The sequence below is a fragment of the Cynoglossus semilaevis genome, chromosome 7 (genome assembly GCF_000523025.1).
Source record: "Cynoglossus semilaevis isolate Cse_v1.0 chromosome 7, Cse_v1.0, whole genome shotgun sequence".
Lineage (NCBI taxonomy): Eukaryota > Metazoa > Chordata > Actinopteri > Pleuronectiformes > Cynoglossidae > Cynoglossus > Cynoglossus semilaevis.
In genome coordinates this window covers 8,202,653-8,210,648 of record NC_024313.1, presented here as the reverse complement: position 1 = coordinate 8,210,648, position 7,996 = coordinate 8,202,653, and the positions used below count along the sequence as shown (strand labels likewise).

General features: G+C 42.2%; 1 protein-coding gene across 5 annotated transcripts in view; it reads right to left on the bottom strand.

Annotated features, from left to right (window-relative positions):
• The window catches only part of klhl29 (kelch like family member 29), a 178,016-nt gene that overhangs the window by 154,516 nt on the left and 15,504 nt on the right, over window positions 1-7,996 (bottom strand). Inside the window, exon 1 of one of the 5 annotated variants that reach the window (XM_025056612.1) lies at window positions 3,379-7,973. The exons of the other annotated variants lie outside the window; for them this stretch is intronic. The gene's annotated coding sequence lies outside the window, so the exon portion shown is untranslated. Of the gene's footprint in view, window positions 1-3,378; window positions 7,974-7,996 lie in introns of those variants that run through there. 5 annotated transcript variants of the gene reach the window in all.

Sequence of the window (7,996 nt, the reverse complement as noted above, 5' to 3'; positions counted from 1 at the left end):
TCAGCATGAGAGCTCAGCTAAGCTCAGCCTATGTGCCGGCTTGGCACAGAACAGACAGAGATAAAACATTGTCTCAGAAGCACCTGCACTATTTCCTGGACTTGTGCTCTCTGTAATCTTCTGGGCGCAACGCTGTCTCCGTGAGACAAGTTTCATTACTGTTCATTTCTCCCGCAGATGATTATTTTGCTCACGACCAGAACTGTGGACGACAGGAAAAATTAAGGGTTGAAACGTGAATTGATTAAACTGCAGTGATAATGAATTTGACATGTAATCACACTTTCTGTTAACTGATCATTAACCATGACTGGTATTGGAAAAAAAAGAAAAAACAAGGAGCTAGAGAGGACACCAAATTGACTCCTCTTCATCTCCTCTTCCTCTGTGCTTACCAACACTTTGATAACTGTTAACAGGATTGTTGTCCTGAGGACAGCATCAAACAGTTACCGAAGTGAAGATGTGCAAAAGTGTCTACAACACCAGACAATCAATAGCAATTCATTGATCAAGTTACAGGACTAGATAAATATTGAACAACAAAAGCATTCAAGATGTGTTTTTAGCACCCCCTGCTAGTGAGCTATTTGTCTAGGAAACATAACAATTTCTGCATATTGTTCCTTCACTGGTATCATTTAATTTTAGCAGTATCAGCACAGTAGAAAAAACAAAAACGGAAAACAATGAAACAAAGCAGATTTGATTTGCATAAATTTCAGGCGTTGAGTAAGCAGAGAAACTGTGAATTAAAAATGTGTCCGAGACAAACAGTCATGAAAACTATGTCTGGATGAGGCCTGAACAGTGATGCAACAGATTCTGTGAAATCTGGGCTGTATTCCCAAAAACCGAAGTTCCAAAAAAAAAAAAAAAAAACCCAGAGGGCTTGCTTCTGTTCCATGATTTTATCCTTCAAACTAAATATTTAGGATGACAGCTGGACTTTCACTCTCACACAAAGGAACAATTCTTCTAGACTATATGGAAGTCCGTGACTGTGGGCCAGTAGACACAGGATTACAGCTCATCAGGGGATGGACATGTTGGGAAAACCTTCCCCTGGATTCCATGGAACAGGTCAGCGAGTTGTAAGCTACAACAACTAAATGCTCATTTACACCCGAAGGTGTGAATTCAACACTGAGGCATGAGTTGTAGTTTATAGTGCAACCAAAATAACTCCAGGTCCAGGGCAGAGCCATTGTTTTTGTTATGGTTCACGGGAAGAGGTGTCTCATTGTGGGAGCAAATGTTGGGCAGCGAGGCGAAAATGGCAACCTCCAGGACGTGTCTTACACTAATGCTTTTCCAGCTGCTCTACCTTAGGCTGATTGTTCCACTGTGCCTATCACAGAAAGACGGGAGGCCATTTGAACAGAGCCTAGGCTGGGGCCGGCCGAGCACACTTTGGCCCTCACATGCTCCATTAAACCAGGAGCGGGTGAGGGAGTGGAAGTATGAGGTCTTGACAGTTCCTGGCTCAGAGCCCCGCTGCCGACACAATTACTAGCCCCTTGTCCCTCATCTGTGCTTTACTACCTTGTTTAAAATGGCTGCCTGAAGCATTGACTGGATGTACAACAAAGGAGCTGCTCAAAGAGCACTGCACTTTCCAAAAACGAAATGCATGCAATGTATAACTCGTATAATTGGCCTGTGCTTATTTTAGAGCCGTCGAGCAATTAAAACATTTTATGTGATTAATCACAGTGCAGCTGGGAATTGATCCCTATTAATAGTGATTAATACCGATTCTAATCAATCATGACCGAGATTCATCAACATTCTACCGGAAACTATTCTGTATATTGCTGACGGAGAAAGACAAATAACAGCAGGTGAGTGTATGGGTTTATGTTTGTCGGTTCAAAAGACCACTGCCGTGCTGCTGTACGTTAAAAAACCTTGTATGAAAAAGTGCTATTATCCTTAAAGGTCAGCGTGGTCTGAGCCTACGGTGGCTGAATGAGGAACAAATACCTTGAAACATCACAGACTCATAAAACCACGTTGAATGCAATGCCATTTTCCCCGAGGCAGAAAACAGCTGCTCGGTGCTTCATCCCTAACACTCACATCATTTTCCCTCTTCTTCAGAAGCTGTGCAGTTTACCAGACAAAGTAAAAAAAGAAAAAAAGAAAAACATTTGCTGATAATAGAAATAACTCAAGTGTCAACTGATTCAAGACAGAACACAATGCTACGTTGTATCGACAGTTATTTTTATCGACTTCGTTTAGCTGCTTCAGTCACATCTCCGGAAAGTCACATCTTCACAAACAGCACTGCTTACGTTTCCATTTCTATTTTTCCCCCCATTTCTATTCCGTACGTCAGATTGTGTTTAAGAATTAATGCCTCAGCAGTGATTGACGCCTGCCGCGCACTTGTCAGTCCAAATGGTTTACGTTGATTTCCAGTCTGAAATGAGAACGCTGGAGGATGCTGCTCATTTTGAATTTCCATCGTGTGATGATGACCCTTTCCTTAGCTGCGAAGCAAGGAATCTATTTTTATAGCCTCTCACTAAATGGTTTCGTATAAAAGTTATTGACGGCAGCTTTTGATTTTCCAAACACAATCTCACTGTGATAAACTACAGCACTCACGGTTCGTTCTCACCGTGTCACTTGCAATTAATTCACAGTCTGGAGCCATGTTTTTGATGACAGGCGGGATAGTAAACAAATCTACAAAAGGAAACAAATTATTAATAAGATTTGTAGTTTGACCTGATGGCACTGATAGCAAGGGAAAAAAAACAGACGGAAAAGCAGTCCCTGCATCACCAGAGGGAAATATAAAGGTTAATTCAGATGAGCCCATTTCCTTTCCCAGAATAGAGCTTCCTACATGAGCGGGTTATCAGTTGTTGTTACTAGATTAACCCGAACCCAGCTCAACACACGGAAAAACAATGCATTGTTTCTCATTTTCCCACTCTATAATTTATGCTCCAAATTGAGATGGCCCCCAAAAAGAGAAACAAGAAAGAAGGCAGGGAGTAAAAGGGGAGTTCATGAAGAAGGACAGCCTCAAGTCAGCTCCAGCAGAGGGGCCTCGCTGACCTAGTTCCAGGCTGAGTGGGGATGATATTAGCAAAGCAATTAAAGGAGATGACAGCCGTCAGGCAGGGTCAGACTGACAGGCATAGCAGTCTGTCTCCATCCCTCTTAAGCGTGTTCTCTCGTCGTCTTCGCTTCTCCTTCTCTCTCCTGTAATGGCTATTGATTTTTCACAACCAAAACAAGAAGCCCTCTCACCACAGAAGTGGCTGAATTGGTAAAGAGATTTAGAAAAAAAAAAAAAGTTTTTTAAAGGTGAAGTGGGTGGAAGAAACAAGACAGTGTCGATGTAAGGAGGGAGCTCACAGGTTGGTGACCCCGTTCGCTCTTCGCTTGGATGTTCAGAAATCACTCCAGGCATGTCCAAAACTTCATTCCCTAGTTGTGATTGGAAAGTGCAACTTCTGCCTGTAAAAGTTGTTCCATACTTTTGCCTTGAGGATGGAAAGAGAACAGTTAGGCCCGAGTTAAATTGAGTCTGAAAAATCATTTTTTTAAAAACAAAGCAAAATGAGTGCATTTTTCGGATCATTTTTATGTCAGAGTTACATATTTGATATTTGTGGTGAATAAATGGGTAACATTTTTTTTTACATTCCTTGTTTAGTTAAGGGTTATGGACATATTACCATGTGAGAATGTAAGGAATGTCTGAGGCAAAAGAAGAAAAAAGATGAGACACGGCAGCAACCACAGCGGTGAAAACAAGACTGTGGAAAATCTCATAAGAGACATATTACATTCGCTCTGCATTAAAAAAGCGCCACGATCCATACATCCAAATTAGATTTACCGCAATTACAGGATATAGCAGCCCCTTAAATCCCTGTACGTTCGGCTGTCATCCAGCCAATGCCGCGCGTCTCAGCATCCCAGCATGCCTTGCTCCAGGCATGAAACTGACTTGTTGTGTTCGACAATCTGATCTCAGTGTGTGGTTGACTGACGAAAGGTAAACATCCACATTAGAGTTTTACACCAAAACAGCCAGGTGCAGCGCAAGTGACGTGATCAGATAAAACAGCAGAGACGGTGTTTGTGACAAACTCCGGTGAACGTAGGCTGCCGCTCGCTCCAAATGTGCTTTTAAACTGCAGTGTGTGTGTGTGTGTGTGTTTAATGAAATCTGTAGGTGGTATCTCTTCACTAACAGCTGCTACTGAAGAGATGCAGACAAAGGCAGAGGCATCGAGTGTTTTACCAGCAGATCTGGAGGAAGGAGGAGAGTATGTGTGAATAAGAGATCTCTGACTCTCTCTAAATGCCAGAAAGACTAAAAAAAACAAGGGTAAAATCAGAAGTCCTAAGACACATCTAGAAGGTGTTATATCCAAAGATGTCTGATTTTAATAACTTGTTACACTCCTTAGGGTCTAAACAGCTTTTTACAAGTTTCATCGCCGCGTCGTTGTTGAGAGTCGAGCTGCATTACGTTCTGTTTCATCAGTGCTTTTTAAACTCTGAAAACGTCATATTTGAAACCAAACTTCAACTTGTTTTTATCTTTTCCTGTATCATTTGAAGGAACCTGATTTTGGTCGCTAGTCAAAGTCAAGAACCAGGGAGGTGTTAGCGACACACACCAGAATTCGTATCTGATGAAAACACCACTTGCAGAAGTGTGAAAACTTAAATGGAGGACAAGTGAAGAAATGACTTTGTTATCTCTATAAATAGGGACTCGCTCCAATTTGTCTTAGAACTCATCAATATACCCTTACACGTGTCAGGTCACATGATCAGACATTCCACTGCCAGGTTTTCATATGTGATTAGTTTGCCTTTATTTTTATATTCAGCCTCAAAATCATATCAAAAACATTTCAAAAAGCTGCATTATTTAATATGGAGAACAGAAAAAAACAGTTGAGTCGTGATCATTTTAATAAGCAGGACGAGCTTGAAGTGAAAATTGTTCTGCTTCTGCTGATTGGCATGCAGGGACTTTCAGATAGCACTTCTTTTTTTTTTTTTTCAGAAGCAAAGCTGAAGAAAAACATATGGTGCAGGAATGTGCGTTTACAAGTGTGCCGTAACCTTTGCTGAGCGCCTACACAAACCCTTTGACAACACATGGAGACTTTTAATAGTTTCTCCCGCTCACCATATTTGCAGCTCTGAATGTTGAGGTGTGCAATCAGCCGCAGACTTTCCTGACAACATCATTAGAGCCAGAGAGAAAAAGGGAAGAACCCTGGCTTAAATGCATAACTGGTAATGACCACTGGCATATCAGCTATCACTCAACTGCGCTGTCTTTATTTGCTGTGCCATCATTAGTACAAAAATTAATTAAAAACCAAAATCAGCAATAACAATTCAGAAGAATGACACTGGCCTTCTGCGTCCCTGGTTAAATGTGAAATACGCTCCTATTTTTTTTCAGCCTCAAGCAGAATGGGCGTACGTGCTAAATTTAGCACCTTAGTCACATTTGTGAACAGCAGTGGAAAATGCAGTGAAACATAACAACATAAGAGTAGTGCATATGCCTGGACAGAGATACGAGGAGCGCTGCAGATGAGCATCGATGCTAATGTCTGCAGTGGGAAAATAGCCGAGTGATACCGTCCAATGATACCTGAATAATTCAAATGAGGTAAGTTCTAGGTTTACAAATGGAGAGAAGGTTAACTGAACTCTGGGGAACTTTAAATGCGTGCCCAAATATTCCACATGATTTATTTCTATTTTTCAAATCAAGATAGTGAAGCTGGAAAAAAAGGCTGGTCCATTGTGCGATCATTTTAAAAACTCATGTTTCTGACTCACTAAAGCCTGATGGCAGCTGGATATGTTGAAATTTTAAAGACCCTGACAGGCCCACTGAGCAACACAAAGGCCAGTTACAGCAGAAAGCCACAGTCTTTATCTCCATTACAGATGGAAATGATGTGTCAGCATCTTCAGTTTGAATGTTGCAGTGACATAAAACTCACCGGCCGAGTGTGTAAACACACACTGCTAACACGGAATGACCAATAATTCTCCACAATACGGCCGAGCTGCTGCTGCTGCTAACTGCGGTAACTAACTCTCACCTGCATGGCAAGTGATGACGCGTGCTAAAGTTTGATATGGCACGTGTCATAAAGTCCCTCTATAGCAAGAGAACCAGAATAAAAATCAATATGGCATCACATGCATGAAGGCCAAGCACAGGTGGGCACTCAAGTGTAGATATCATTAGACGGCTGAACCTGTCAGACACAGCGTTCGCCATCAGATAGCTGACCAAGATGGTTGATACAGAGGGCTGCAGGACATCTTCACCAGAGAAAGTGAAAGGCAGCTGAGCAGCCAAGATGGACGAAGGAAAAACAGACAATCTGATGATACATACTTTTTGGCTTATGTTTTTTTTTTTGTCTGTGTGAGAATCACGAGCCTCGGCTAAAGCGTCACTTTAAAAAAGCCATGAGAATTTTAAGGGAGGTTTAAATAAATAAAATCCAGCCTTCAGCAGGTTTGTTGCTGCGGGAGAGTCCGTTTTCTGCACTGAATGTGTGGCATTTTTAGTGAGCAACAACAAACAGTAGCTCATTGTTATCATTACAATGAAACTAAAAAAAAACTGTGGGTGTCGATTTAGTCCTCCGTTCAACAGGAATTTTTATTTATTATTATATATTTGGTAGAAGATATTGTTGATTAAACTTCCTGGATATTCTCAGGTATTTAAATATTTGTATAATTCCTGCACTATTTGTATATAAAGTATATATATTTGAATATAATTTTTTTTTGCATGTTTCCACTATTTCTAGTATAACTTTTACATTAGACCCTGTTTCAACAACTTTTACTTCTACTTTCTTGCCTCAAGCAAACCTGCGGTTGTGTTCCAGAACACTAAAAGAAAAACAAAGAAATAAATTAATAACAATAGTCAGCCCCCACTGTGAGTCGGCAGACCATAACTAGACATCCAACACCGCGCTCACTGTTCTTCTTCTTCTTTCGACTTTAACGGCTGCTTGCAGCACTGAGTCGTGTTTCTGCAACTGCAGCGTAGCAGGGAAACTGAAGGCAGAGGGCAGCATCACAGTGCGTGCTTTCGACACAGATGCTCTCCTGAAAGCATTACTGTTGCGTGACTCTCGGATGACGACACTCCAGAGAAAGCACTTAGATACTTTTTTTTTTTCATTTCTCTCGCAAACGTGTATATGCTTGGAAGTTCCTGAGGGCACTTGAAGATTTAAAACTGCCAGCATGCCCCGTTCACAGATATTAGCCTCAATGGCTGGGATAAGATACCGTGCCAAACCCCTGCTGTGCCTGTGTCTGCGGGTTTGTGTGTGTGTCGGCGTGTGTCAGCCTCTTAGGATTCTATGCTCCTTTAACCACGGGCCAACCCCCTGCAGCGCCTTACGTCTTAATCACTCCAGGGGCGGGCGAGAGACAATAGCTCACTGTTTGTGTGACGGGAATATAACAGGTAGACGTGAGAGCACCGGATCTGTGCACTCAGGTTAGTCTGTGCTACGGTCTGCTAATAACAGCTGAATGTGCATGTGGCGCATGAAACAAAAGGGGAAGCCATTTTTGTCATTAAGGCAGAGGCTGAGAGGCTGAGAGGCTGAGAGGCTGAGAGGCTGAGAGGCCGTCTCATGAATGGTAACACGGAGCTTTTGGAAAAGCCTGACCTCGCGTGTTGCTTCCCTCTGCCTCCTCTCAGTTCACCTGATTGCTCTCAGCAGCAAAGACAGTATCAAACGTACGGCTCTCGGCAGTGAGGTCAGGGGTCATATCATTAGCAACAGCACTTTCCCGCTTAGAACAGACCTCCGTCTAAGACCGCCTCCATAATTTCCTGTCTGTACAGCTGAACATTTGTCCGCCCTCCATTCAGATAAATGCCCTTCTCAAGGTTTTTTTCCCCGCCTTTGTCAGCATTTACAGACTCCTTGTGCTTTAACTA